At 47.6% G+C, this 13,838-nt stretch overlaps 1 protein-coding gene and 1 long non-coding RNA gene across 3 annotated transcripts in view; one reads left to right on the top strand and one right to left on the bottom strand.

The window, feature by feature from the left end:
• LOC138488564 (uncharacterized) overlaps nt 1-13,838 on the top strand; it is a 178,572-nt gene that overhangs the window by 102,009 nt on the left and 62,725 nt on the right. Inside the window, exon 3 of the long non-coding RNA XR_011274681.1 lies at nt 600-744. This is a non-coding gene — a long non-coding RNA (uncharacterized lncRNA). The remainder of the gene's footprint in view (nt 1-599; nt 745-13,838) is intronic.
• The window catches only part of ANKAR (ankyrin and armadillo repeat containing), a 1,891,262-nt gene that overhangs the window by 1,869,790 nt on the left and 7,634 nt on the right, over nt 1-13,838 (bottom strand). The gene's annotated exons all lie outside the window — the stretch shown is intronic.

The following is a 13,838-nucleotide window of genomic DNA, read 5'->3' as shown; positions in this document are numbered from 1 at the left end:
CTAGGTTTTACCCCGTAAAATGCATTTCAGCATATGAATACATGACTCGAGAGGTGCAACCTTTAGGAGTAACTCAGTTGCTCATCGCCTTAAGGAAACCTTACGGGGCAGTGGCTTCAGCAACACTAGCGAGATGGATCAGATGGGTTATGGCCCAAGCAGGAGTAGATACTGAGTGTTATGGGGCCCACTCAGTGAGAGGGGCGGTGGCATTATAGGCTTTTCAGACAAGGGTCTGGTTAGAAGACATTCTGAGAGCTGCAGACTGGTGAAAGAGTCTACTTTCAAAACATTTTATTTCAAACCAGTAGACAAGGTGGCAACGTTGGTGGTAAGTAAGCTTTGAACAAGCATAATCCAAGCCTCCGGGTCTTGACATACAAGTCAGATTTTCCACACAATCATTGCAGAAAGTCGTAATTCTATTAAAGACACAGAGGCGAAGGATTATCCCACCGAGTAATCAAATTAATGTATTTATAATGGAATGTTTTAAAGTATTGTCATGATTGCAAAGGGATTATACATTTGGACTCATTCATATGTTCGATTACCCACCCAAATAGACCAGATGGTTGAAATATAATTTTGTGTTGCAGGTTCCATGGCGGATAACAAGCCAACAGGCTCATGACGTTTTGTACAAGAGATCAGTTCAGCAGCATTTACCGGTTGGGATGCTACAGTTTGAAAGGACCAGCGAAAGAAAGAGGAGTTCATAAGATGGTGGACAGGAGTTATTAGGTATGGACTCAGATTATTGGTTTATTAAAGTCACATGTTGGAAAGGACCAATAACATTAAGGACTACCAAAAACTCAAAACTGATCGAGATTGTTGTTTGTTTGTATTTTGTATATTACTGTTATTGTTTATATATGCTGCTCGAGAAGTAAAGTTGAGAGTCAGGCATAATCCTTTGCCTCTGTGCCTTTGATAGAATTATGACTTTCTGTAGCGTATGTGTGGAAAATCTGAAATGCCTGCATTGTTCACTTCTAGGTTCCCTGCTGACCTCTGTGTTTTGCTTTTGGTGCTGTATTGCATCTGCATTCTTTACTTCCAGGTACCCTGTTGTGCTCGGTTCTTTGCTGATGGTTGTGTACTGCAACTGATTTGTAGGTCCGTTATTCTTGTTCTTTGTTCTGCTGCCCCCTCCCTTTCGTGACCCCCTCTGTGCCTCCCTCCTGTCTGCTCCCCCCTGCATGACCTTCCCTCCCCCATCCCCTGCCTGGGCCCCACTCTCCCTACCCACTTTCCTCCCTGCACCCCCTATGGTGCTCTCTGTCTCACCTATCTTTTCTAACTGCTTTTCTATCAACTATCCTAACCTTTCACTACATCTGGCAGGAAAAAGCTCAAAAGAGACATCCTGGTCTCCAAACCAGGCCTCCCTATCGCTGACACCTATACCAGTACTTCCTCCAGACAAACCCTTATGACATTCTCTTTGTCGTTCCCTCTCCAGGCCTATGGACCTCCCTTTTGGTCTCTGTTCTCTCTCCTTTTTCCTCTTCTCCCATTAATGGTGGCATCCAGTGGCAGGTCCTCCTGGCCCCCTTCCACTTGTCTAAGACCATCATTAATGTCTACTTAAATGGCACCGTCTTGGTCCAGGGCCCTCGGGTCAATCTCCTCCTCTTTGATAGATGCTTCCCGTGCCTTATCAACTTCCTTTCCTCTCCTGCCATACATTCTTACCACTCTATGGCTCCTCTGCCGCCTCCTTCCTCTGCCACCCCGTCTGCACCCCCAGCTGCTTTTCTGGCCTCCCTGTTGCCTCCCTCCTCCGCTACCCCTCTGGCACTCTCTTCTCCCTCTCTGACTACCCTGCCTTCTCTTCCTTTGTCCTCTTCCCATTATCCAGCACCTCCAAATCTTCTGCAGGGTATACCTGTGGCCTGTACCCCTCCTCAGAAGTCCTTCAAATGTGGAAACCTGCTCCACATCGCTACTCTCAACTCTCGTTCAGCTGTCAAACACTCCTCTGACATCTGTCGTCTCCTGGAAGTGCTTGATTTGGATTTACTGGGGCTCACTGAGACTTGGTTCATGGCCAGCTCTGTCACGAGTTTCGACACTCTTCTTCCGGATGGCTACAAGATCCTCTCAGAACCGAGAACCAACAGTCCTGGTGGAGGTGTTGCCTTGATTTTCCCAGAGTGGATCCCTGCTTCTATAATTCCAATGCAGGACTACTCCTCCTTTGAATGCCTGGTCTGCAGGCTCTCTATCTCTCCTGGCCCCTCTCTCACTGTGGCCACTATTTACAGGCCGCCTGACCAGGTCGCCCTCTTCCTCTCTGAGTGGGCTGACCTCTCCTCCTCGCTCCTTGCCTCTACCTCTCAACCGGTCATCCTCGGGTACTCGAACATCCACCTGGATGCTATCAGCCCTTCTTCAGGGTTCTCTATTCTTCCCTCTGGCCTGACTCACTCTGCAGGGCACACCCTGGATGTTCTGATCTCCTCAGACCTCCCCTTTGCTAACCCTCTCACCACGCCTCGCTATTGGAGTGATCACCTTCTCCTTTCTTCCCACCCCTCTCTCTCTTCCCCGCAGGTCAAGTTGACTCCAGCATTGCCACCTACCTTCTCGGTCATCCGACCCATGAAGCGTGTGTCAGTTGAAGCTTTCGCCGCTAGTTTCTCTCCTCCTCCTGCACCTTTGGCTGACTCACATCCTGGCACAGCCCTCTCTAACCTTCATCTTTCTATCTTTAACACTCTGTATGTCCTTGTCCCTGTCATGAGGATCCGCCTGAAGCCCAAATCCAAGTAAAACTCTTGGTATGATTCCAACCTCGCCTCCCTTAAACTCAAGTGTAGGGCGGCGGAGAGGAAGTGGAGGGCATTGGGCGCACCCCCTGAAAAACTGCCCTGCCCCCTGCTCCAAAAGCAGTACAGAATCTCTGTCCTCTCTAAGACAAGATCATAAATCCAAGCTCACATCTCTGCTGCATCTAACAACTCGGCCAAACTTTTCACAATCTGCAATGAGCTGGCCAATCCTGCTGCAGTCTCTACCTCTCCCGTTCCCTCCCAAGCCCTCTGCACGGCCTTGGCCTCTTTTTTTCACCACTAAAACTCAGGACATCCTGTCCACCCTCTCTTCCTCTAACTCCTCTTCCTCCTCTTCTACCACTTTCCTCCTTTCTCATGTTCACACCTGACGATGTTTGTAGACAAGTCTGATCTATGATAATCTTGTCAAAGCAGGTTCTCCTCTGCTCACCCAGAACCATCAAGGACCACATCGACACCTTTGCCCCAGCCTTGGCCAATTTCTGCAATCATCCATTTGCCACTGGAACTTACCCTACCCCCTTAAGCACTCCCTTGTGCACCCCCTTCTAAAGAAGCCCTCATCCGAGCCTTCCTCTCCGCCCAACTATCGCCCGATCTCCATCTCTCCTTTCCTGGGAAAACTCTTTGAAAAGCTGGCTATCTCCCTGCTTAATCTACATACTGAATCTGTTGGATCCTTCATGACCACCACCAGAAGCACAGAACCTGCTCTCCTGAACACCTGGGAAGACTTGCTCTCCAATCTTGACTCTAATCTCCCTTCTGTCCTCATTCTCCTTGATCTATCCTCTGCTTTTTTCACACGGTCAACCATGCCATCCTGTTCAATCTCCTCCGCGACAACCTTGGCATTACTAATCAGTCCCTGGCCTGGTTGACCTCCTTTCTCACTGACTGACCCTCTCAGGTCCAACTGGTGTCTTTCCTCTCCCCTATCTCTCTCTCTACTTGTGGTGTTCCCCAGGGGTCTAATCTCTCTCCCTGGCTCTTCAACCACTACCTGGCACCTCTTGCCCACTGCATCACTACTTTCTGCTCCAATTTTCAATGTTATGCAGATGACACTTAGCTCTCTTTCAGGCTCCCCTCAGCCACCTCTGCTTCTTCTCTCATACCAGACTGTCTGGCCACAATTCAGGAATGGTGTGCCGCCAATGATCGCTGCCTTAATGCCAGTAAGACTGAGATCACCCTCATTGGGACACCCGCTCCCTCCTTTCCTCTCTCTCTCTCTGGCCGTTGTGAGAAACCTGAAGGCGTCTCCCTGACTAGTCCCCGGGGATCTGTCATCCAGGTGGCCAGGACACGGCCATCACTATTGGATACAGTTCCTGGGGGTGGACCGGCGAGGGAGGATCACCTGGATGGGGGTCCTCTGGGAGTGGAAGCGGGACACCGACGGGTGAGATGCGGTATCCTCCTTCTTATGACACCTTTTCCCCATCCTAACACGTAGGATACTCAGAAACTCTACCCCGCCCCCTTTTCCGACACAAACACTTTTGCACACTACGTAAGACAACAGACTAACACAAAAGCCATTTACTTGACATGTCCCAACACAAGGGTCAGGCAAAGTCAGGCAATTGACCAGAATCACACACACCCGACGGCCCTTGCCCTTCCCCAAAGGGATAAAAGGTGGAGCACGAGAGCACACTACGAGCAAGGCAAACCAAATGACATAGCTATCCCAGAGCGGCAGTTCAAGAGGAGAAAGGCGGCGAGAAGCGAAGGGGCGATGAGGAGAGAAGCAACCATTCCCTTTTTTTGTCCGATTCAGACCCGCGAAGCCTCAGTGGAAGGATGCATAAGACCACAAACAATAGTCAGCGTGTGTTTTGCAGCAGATGTCAACGGTACACGAAGCCCTCCTACACTGATAAGCAGGTCAGGGAGAGATGCTTGCTAGCGTGGTACCGTCCTTGACTCCAGAGACAAGAAAAGCCAAGCGATTCATCACAGCCGGTGAGTCGAGGGGAGAACCAATAAGAAACCGAACTGTGTTGAACGGAAGTGGCAAATGACACATTTTTCAGGAAGACCAGCTGCAGAGGGATCCAGCATCACGTGGGTGCTCATTTGAAAGACCCTGGTTGATTCCCCTTTTTCATTTAAACTACCAATACCAAAAGGCCTTAGGAGAGCCATCAAGAAACAGTCAAAGTGGTCATACAGGGGTCTAGCAAATCCCTGTGTTCAGTGGAAATTCTTTGAACGGCACGTCATTGGAAAACTAAGGGAGACACATCCAGCATAGTAAGAAAGGAGAAGGAACTGTATGGTTGGCAAGATTGAATCCGACAAAGGCATGTTCACAGTGGATTTTCTAAAAGGACATTAAGACTTATGAATGCCATTGGTGAAATTCCGTAGTGAATCCGACGGAGGGAGGCAAATATTTGAGAAGGGTCTGAGCCCGGAAGAGGGGGAACCAGGGGTGAAAAGTCATCACCCAACGTCCATACGAAAAGGAACGTTTTGTTTGTTATTTTGAACACATCAGGTCCTCGGAAGCAAGAGACTTTTTGTAGAAAAGAGACTTACCCACTGAAGGTCCTGATACCGGAGAACGGAACTGTAGTCTCATGCTGGGAAAGTTTGAGCGTGTGCTGTGCTCAGGAGTCCCGCCTTATCCCGTGCTTAAAAACGTGGGGAAGGCAGGCCTCAGGTTACCACATCCTGATTTATCATTTGTGAACACTTCTTTCTTTCCTGTGAACCCTATACCACACTCTTTTTGTATTCCTTTGTAAGGATTGGCAATAAGTTTTTCTTAGTATAGGCCCTTTTATTTGACAAGACGCCACTAGGACTGCCTTATTATTATTTGATGGTCGTAGCTTGCTCCCATCTTAGATTCAGGTTTAGACTAGGCGTTTTTCCAACCTACCTATACAGTTTAATAAACACCCTTGATCTGTGATCACTTGTGTCTGTCTTTACTGTTGCCACTATGAGTTCCTTACAATGCCCACTCTGGGCCCTCTTCCTGCTCCTTCCTGTGAGGCTAGGAACTTGGTGTCATCTGCAACTCCACCTCTCCTTCTCTCCTCACATCTCTGATGTCTCTAAAAAGTCAAACTATCAGCTGCACCTCCTCAGAGGTATTCTTCCTTTTCTCACTTTCCCCCAGAAGCTCACTGTCTCCAGAGCTCTGGTCCTCTCTAGGCTAGACTATTGCAACAGCCTCTTTTGAATGGAGTGTGTCCTCCCACGTAATCCTCATCTTTGATAATTATCCGTACAGCTTCAGCTGCTTCGGAAAAATAATTTCTTGACAAAGGGCGCTGTGCGATAGCGTTGATGACTCGATGTCCCTTGAGGGCCCTCGTCAGGCCGTCGACGGCATCAACAGTATATGTAGCACGCGCAGCGCCATTGGCTTCAGTTCTGTTTTTCCGACGCAGCTTTCGCTTCGACAGAAATTACAGTGCGCGTTGGTTCTTTATAAAGAAAACGTCATGTCTTCACCATCGATGCCCAAGACGGGTTTTAAGAAATGTCAGAATTGTGGGTTGGAAATGTCCATCACCGACCCCCACCGCATTTGCCTGTGGTGCTTCGGCGCGAAGCATTATACAAAGGAGTGCAATTCCTGTCAGGCGATGACTGACAAGGCTCCGAGAGTGCGTAGAGGTAAATTGGCAGTGGGTAGAATTCCTAAATCCCCTTCTGTTCCAAAGTAACGTACTTCTGATGAGTCGAGAGATTCTCCTTGTCGCAAAAGATCGAAGAAATCTTTATCGAGAAGTCATTTGCGCCATTCTTCATCTTCCTCCAAGAAGTCGATGAAAAGACATCATAGGTCTCCTTCTACCTTGAGTGACTGCTCACCTGAGAGAATCACATGTCCAACAAAATCCGACTCCCCAGCTAAATGGGGAAGAGTTTCGAGGAAATTATGAAAATCTTCGAGAGAGAAGCCCCTACTCCCTCGAAAGAAAGACCATGTCCTGGTCGCTCTGCAAAAAGACGACAAAGGGAAGTCTAAGGCAAAACCCTGTGCACGCTCGAGTCCGAGACGCAAGCCTGACGATCATTGAGACTCTTGGAGGCCTCGAAAGAATCAAAAAGTGTCAAGGCCCCCGACAAGGGCTTTGTCGAAGACAACTTCGACGTAAAAAGGATCGGTTCCATTTGACGCCCTTGATGTCGGAACCTTCGACATCCATATCGAAGCCTTTCGACGCCATTGGCCTCTAAGCCTACTCCGAAGACTTTTTTTTCAGAGCCATTGAAGGTACCATAAAAGAAATCTTATAAACCTCTGCCACAAAAAGATTTCTTCAAATCTCTTTCTTTCATTTATAAAGTACATGATCCATCTGACGATGATCAAACACCTTTTGGCCTTCAGTAGGGCACTCCAAATGTGCCAGATGAATTTATTTCAGAGGAATCTAGGCTTAAAGACCTATATGAAAAACTACAATCAGCCAGTGGGGTAGATCCATCTCCTGAGTTAGAATTTGGGAAGCCAGATCCTGCAGATCACACTGATAGCTCATACAGAAAACTAATGAGCAAAGTAGTGGATTATTTGGGATGGAGTAGACCTGCTCCTCCTTTTCAACAAGATGACTTAATGGGCATTTTAGACCAAGGTCCACAGAGGTATCCCATTTTGCCCTTCCATAATGCTTAACAAAAAAGGGTTACAACAAATTGGGAAACCCCAGATTCTATTTCTGCGGTTAATAAGAACTTTCCCCAAAAATATAGGCCATCCAGTAGTGGCCCAGATTATTTAACCAAGCACCCAACTCTGGAAAGTTAGGTGATCCAGGCAGCCACGTCCACAAAACAATTTGCTTACCCTACCATTCCTTAAAACAGCGATTATAAACAGGTGGACGCTTGGGCGTGGAAAGTATTTACTGCCGTTAGCATGGCTTTGAAATCGGCAAATACCACTTGTACTTTGTCTACATTTTCGTTCATCTTGTGGGTTTGCGCAGCAATGGCGGCTGACCACATCCCCGAAGGGGAAGAGAGAGACAGCTTACTGGCTATCATCAAGGATGGTCTCCAGTCAGGTCTGGATACTGCAGATAGTATTAGTAGATTCATGGCGACTAGTACCGTGCTAAGGCAGATTTACGTGGTTGAGGAAGTCTGGATTTGCACCGGATGTGCAATCTAGATTACTCAATATGCCTTTTGATGGCTCAAGGCTATTTGGTAGCAAGACTGATGAATGTCTGGAAAGGCTACAAACCTCAAAAGTGGTGGCTACATTTCTTAGTGCCGCATTAGACAGCCCCAACATTCCTACTCCAGTGCATCATCTTGGAGGGGTAAGTCTTTAGGTTTGTACTCCTCAGTTGGAAGAGGGAGAGAACAAGCCATTCATAGAGGACAAAGAAGATTCCCTCATGGATGGGTGAGAGGTACTAAACCAGCCCAAGCAGCTGCCTCAAAACCTCTACGAGACCTTAATCCACAGGACCCCAGTGGGAGGCAGGCTCTCACAGCATCTGAAAGAATGGCGAGACATTACTTCAGATGTTTGGGCACTGGAAATGGTAGCCCAGGGTTACTGTCTTCCTTTTCTAAAAAGGCCTCAGGATCATCTACCAAGGAACAACTCATTGAAAATTCCAGATGTGCCCCTTATGAAGGAAATGTTGACCGTGCTAGAGAAAGGTTCAATTGAACCAGTACCTGCTGCAGAGAGGAACAAGGGTTGGTACTCCCCGTATTTTCTAATCCGCAAAAAGGACGGGGGATGGAGACCCATCTTGGACTTAAGAAACTTGAACAAGTTCCTCAGGAAGGACACGTTCAAGGTGGTTACCCTTTCTCAGATCCTTCAGACCCTCCAGCTCCAAGACTGGATGGTGTCATTGGATCTTCAAGATGCTTACTTCCATGTGCCTATCCATCACAAGCACAGGAGGTGCCTGAGGTTCGTATTTGGTGGTTCTCATTATCAATTTCAAGTTCTGATATTTGGGCTGACCTCTGCCCTGAGGGTTTTCACCAAGTTGATGGCAGTGGTGGCAACGAGTCCCAGGAGACGGGGGATTCATGTCTACCCCTACCTGGACGATTGGCTGATCAGGGTTCGTTCTCCCAAACAGACCCTGGAACATCTCAGCGTGACTTGCCACTTTCTCCACAAACTGGGCAATTACAAGAAGTCAAACATGATACCATCTCAAAAACTACAATTTATCAGAGCAGTTCTGGATGCCTCCTCGGGAAAAGCTTTGCCGCCCGAGGTGAGGGCTCATCACATTCTGCAGATGGTCACCAAATTTCAGAGTCCCCAGTGTCTTCTGGCCTTTGAGTTTTTCAGGTTGCTTGGCCTCATGGCATCCTGCATTTTTCTGGTGCAAGAGTCTTGTCTGAGAATGAGATCCCTGCAATGGGCTCTCAGGACTCAATGGTTCCAATTCTCAGGCTGGATGTCAGACCTACTTCAGGTTCCGCACAGGATCTCCTGTGGTGGGCCCATGAGGACAACATTCTGAAGGAGGAACCTTTTTGGCAACCAGGCCAGAGATAATAGTAGTGACGGACGTCTCACTCATGGGCTGGGGAGCACATGTTAATGATCTGACAATCAGCGGTCGTGGTATCTGGTCTTTCCATCTAATGCCATTCCAACGTATTTTTTCCATCTAAAAACTTTACATCTAATGCATTTTTTGGGGGGGGGTGAAGGATTCATTTATGTTTAGGTGCATTATAAAGGGTAAAAAACAAGGTTGGGGGGAGGATCCCCCCCAAAAAGAAAAAAATAATACATTAGATGCAAAGTTTTTAGATGGAAAAAATGTGATGGAATGGCATTAGATGCAATGGCGTTAGATGGAAAGACCATAAACCGCGGTCATTGGTCTCCATTGGAGTCCAAACTACACATACATTTTTTGGAGCTGAGAGCAATCAGACTTGCACTCAAGACTTTTCTGTGCCCTGTACAGGGAAGGAATGTCCTGATAATGATGGAGAACACAGTGGCCATGTACTACCTCAACAAGAGAAGAGGTGTAGGGTCACTACCACTGTGCAGAGAGGCAATGCAGCTCTGGGCAATTCAAGAAGGAATCTCCCCATCGGCAGTTCACCTAGCCGGAGAGGGGAAAACAGCGGCAGACAATCTGAGCAGGCAGAGCACAGTCTCCTGGGAGTGGGAACTAGCTCAAGAAGTCCTTCAAGATGATCTTCACCCTTTGGGGAACGCCTCAAGTGGATCTGTTCACAACCAGTGTCAACCGGAAGTAAAAACTATTCTGCTTTAGGGAATTTCCCCCAAGAGTAGCTCTAGGAGACGTGTTTGTGGTGGAATGGGAATTTCCGCTTCTGTATGCTTTTCCTCCTGTCCCCGTCATTCCTCACGTGATCAGGAGGTTGAGAAAGTTTAGGCAATCCATGATCCTAATTGCCCCATATTGGGCCAGGAGAACATAGTACCCAGACTTTCTGGACATGTCCATCTGCCCTCCAATATGTCTTCCACAAAGAGAGGACCATTTCTCGCGAGAGGAGGGTCAGGTTCTCCATTGAAAGGTCAAAACACTCAGCCTTCATGCATGGTTTCTGAGAGGCTGAATATTACTGTTTTGGGAGGCTATCAAAGATGAGGAATACGTGGGAGGACGCAATCCATTCGAAGAACAAGTTACTTACACCTGGTAACGTTCTTTCAATTGGATGTTCCTCCCACGTATTCCTCATCGCCCCTCCCAACCTACCCCACTGCAGAATTTACGTGTTGTTCACTCTACTCTCTCTGAGAGTCTTCTATGGTCTGAGGAGGTACTAGTAATTCCGCTAAACATGGAAAAACAGAACTGAAGCCAAAGGGCAATGCGCATGCTACATATACTGTGGATGACGTCGACAATCGGACAGAGGCCTTCAAGGGACATCTAGTCATCGATGCTACCGCACAGCGCCCTCTGTCAAGAATTTTTTTTTCCGAAGCAGCTGAAGTAGGAAGGGTAATTATCAAAGATGAGGAATAATTGGGAGGAACATCCAATCAAAAAAACGTTACCAGGGGGTAAGTAACGTGTTCTTCTAAATCTTCCTGCCTCTACTCTTCCACCTTTACAACTTATCCAGAAAATGATTGCGAGACTTGTCCTTGGCCACAAACACAGGGATAGCATCTCTTGAGCTCTGAAATCTCTTCACTGGCTCCACGTGGCTGCAAGGATCAAGTTCAAGACACCTCTGCATCGTCCACAAGGCTTTCTGGGGCCTGGGACCACTCTTTCTCCAACTTTCCCTTCCAAAACATCTTCATTCTCGAGCTCTTCGCTCATCCACCTCCAACTCTCTGAGGGTCAGACGCTTCTCCAAGCAGAGAGTTGGGGGCATATCTATCTCCTCGGCTGGGGCCTCTATCTGGAACAGCCTCCCTCAAACTTGAGCAGAACCATGTCTGGTTCCAGAAGCAACTCAAGACCTTCTTTTTCGTTTCCGCTTTCTCTCTTCCTCTCCCCTGCTGATGCACCCGACTGCTTTGTGCACTGGTCACCCTCTGAACTCTGGGCCAGGTTCCTGCATGTCCAGTTGTCCTTGCACTGCCTCAGGGCTCCTCAGCACTTAAGGGTCTGTATCTGCAACACTACAGTCCCTTCTTTCTACACTTATGAGCCACAAGCTGGCTGCACTTGCGAGTTCACTGCACTTCCCCGTCCCCTCCCCCCAGCACTTCTCCCCTGTCCTCTTCTCCGCACTTTCGCGATCTGAATGGCACAAGGCCTGGTAAGATCGTTATTTTGTCCTCCCTTTGTTTCTCCATCCTTGTCTTGTCGCGCCTAGAATCACTTGTGTACAGGCGCGTTATAAATGCCATATCATATCAATTGTGATAGGTTACTATTCAGAAGGATCGATACATGTTCGGACATTGCAGTTACCTGCTTTGTTCTTATTAGCTAGACCAAGCTGTCTGTCAACCTTCCTTGTAACATCTTTTTTGAAACAGTACTTGTTTGTATTTTTCTTTTTAATAGCAATAAAAAAAGAGTTAAAGTACGAAAAAAGTCCTGCTCTATCACGACATTTTGCACTCACATTGGCCACTAAAAATACTATTGGTTGCATTTTGCATCTCAACCTCTGCCGAAGTATTCCAGGCAGGGCACAAGTCGAGGGTACATGCGGGTGGACTGAGCCCCCTACTTTTTTACAGAGTCCCCTCACTTTTTTCAGAGGGCACCTTGATATGCTCATTTCTGCTGATGCCACATTCATTTGGTATGTTAATGAGTCCCCACACTTTTTCTTTTTAGGACTTAGCTCCTGATCCCTGGGTGAGTAATGCAACACCCTGGCCAGATGCACTGGGTTATCAATATGACCCATGACATACTAGTACACTTCATGCCCAACTTTTCCCTTTCAACCAATTGATGCAAGTTCAGCTACATTTCAGGGAATTCTTTTTGTAGTGTTCCGCCCAGCAATTAGGCTTTGGCTCCTGTTGTGAAGCAAGTACACTGTTTTTAGTCAAAGGACAATGTTCTCTCAAACAAGAAGAAATGAGTAATGTTCACTTGCTATGTGAAAATAGGCTAAATAATATTTGGGGAAAAAAGTGGCTACCACCCCATTGAGCTATCTACCATAATAATTAATGGATAGGCAATAGCCACACGGGATGCCACGGTACTACACAGAGAAGGTTACTGGGCCTAACCAGTCTTGATACAATGGGCTGTTTAGCTGTGATTGGACCCTAAAAAGGATTTCTTTATTATATTTCATGAGATGTGCAAATTGAAGATTGAAAACATCTTTTTTTATTGGTTATCTCTCTACACAAACAAAACTTAAGCACACTTTTATCTTATGCAACATCAACAGTATTTTCTCACAGCATATATCTTAGGTCATGCCCCCAAACCCTCCCCTCATTCGGTAAACCCCTACCTACCCAACTCCCCTCCCTCCCCCTTGCCTGCATTCCGCTCTTACTGTAAACACTCTACTTGTCATCGAGTGAGAGCCACTTTAACTCTTGCTAGTGCCTTTCCGCCTCTACTTCTCCAATGGCCGTGTCCGCAAACAGGGTTTGCAGTAGGATTTCCCATTCTCTGATTCCCCCAGCAGCTTCCACTCTGTCTCGCTGCCCCGTGTCCTTCGAAACCGCTGTTTCCGTTACACCCAATTTATACATGTCCCTCCACCAGTCCTCTATTCCTGGGCCTTTAAACGATTTCCGCGCCATAGCAATTCTACGCTTAGTCACAATACACGCTAGTTCTTTCAGTTTGGCGACATGTCCCCATCCTCCGGGCTGTGGGAAACACCCCAGCAGACATGCACTCAGGGAGAACTCGGGGAGAATTGGCCCGAATGTATGCCAGTCTGTTTTGCCAGGTCCAGAAAGGGTATGAACTCAGTGTCCTGCTACAGATCCCCTATGGTGGCCACAAGCTTCCCAGTACTTTTGTATACTCCTACACGCCTGAGGCACAGTTGACATCATCAAAACTGGGGTCTGTGCCATACCGGGTCTGCTAACCCCATCTCTGCCAGAGCCCTCTCCCAAATCTTCACCCCCAGAGTCACTAGAAATGACCATTGACTTCCTCTAGGTTTCCTCATCCACAATATCTCCTTTAAATAGTAATGCATTCCCGTGGATTGCAACATCTGTGTGTCCGGAGTGGGGCCTTCCGCTAGCCAATCCACCACGAATTGCAGCTGCCCTGCTATATAATATAGTTCAAAGTGTGGAACTCTGATACCCCCTTCCTCGTGTGGTTAGTATAATGGTGTTAACGCTATCCTACTTCACCCAATCTGCCACAAAAAAAGTGTAATAGTGTGGGCAGTACCACCATCTTCGGCATAGACGCCCTCCCCATCACGGACAGATGCAATGTAGTGCAGAACTTCATAGAGTTCTTAATACTCTCTAGTGCGTGCAGTGTGTTTCGTTTATGCTCTTCCCCCGGGTCGCGGTACACATTAATCCCCAAATATCTAAACGTGTGCTCTGTCCACTTTGAAGCCAGCACTAGCAGTGCGCCCTTCTCCATCTTACTCAACCCTGCTATC

This window comes from Ambystoma mexicanum, chromosome 9 (assembly GCF_040938575.1).
Source record: "Ambystoma mexicanum isolate Mex_15411 chromosome 9, UKY_AmexF1_1, whole genome shotgun sequence".
In the NCBI taxonomy this organism is placed as follows: Eukaryota; Metazoa; Chordata; class Amphibia; order Caudata; family Ambystomatidae; genus Ambystoma; species Ambystoma mexicanum.
The sequence above is the reverse complement of the archived record's forward strand: the minus strand, read 5'-3'. Positions and strand labels throughout refer to the sequence as shown.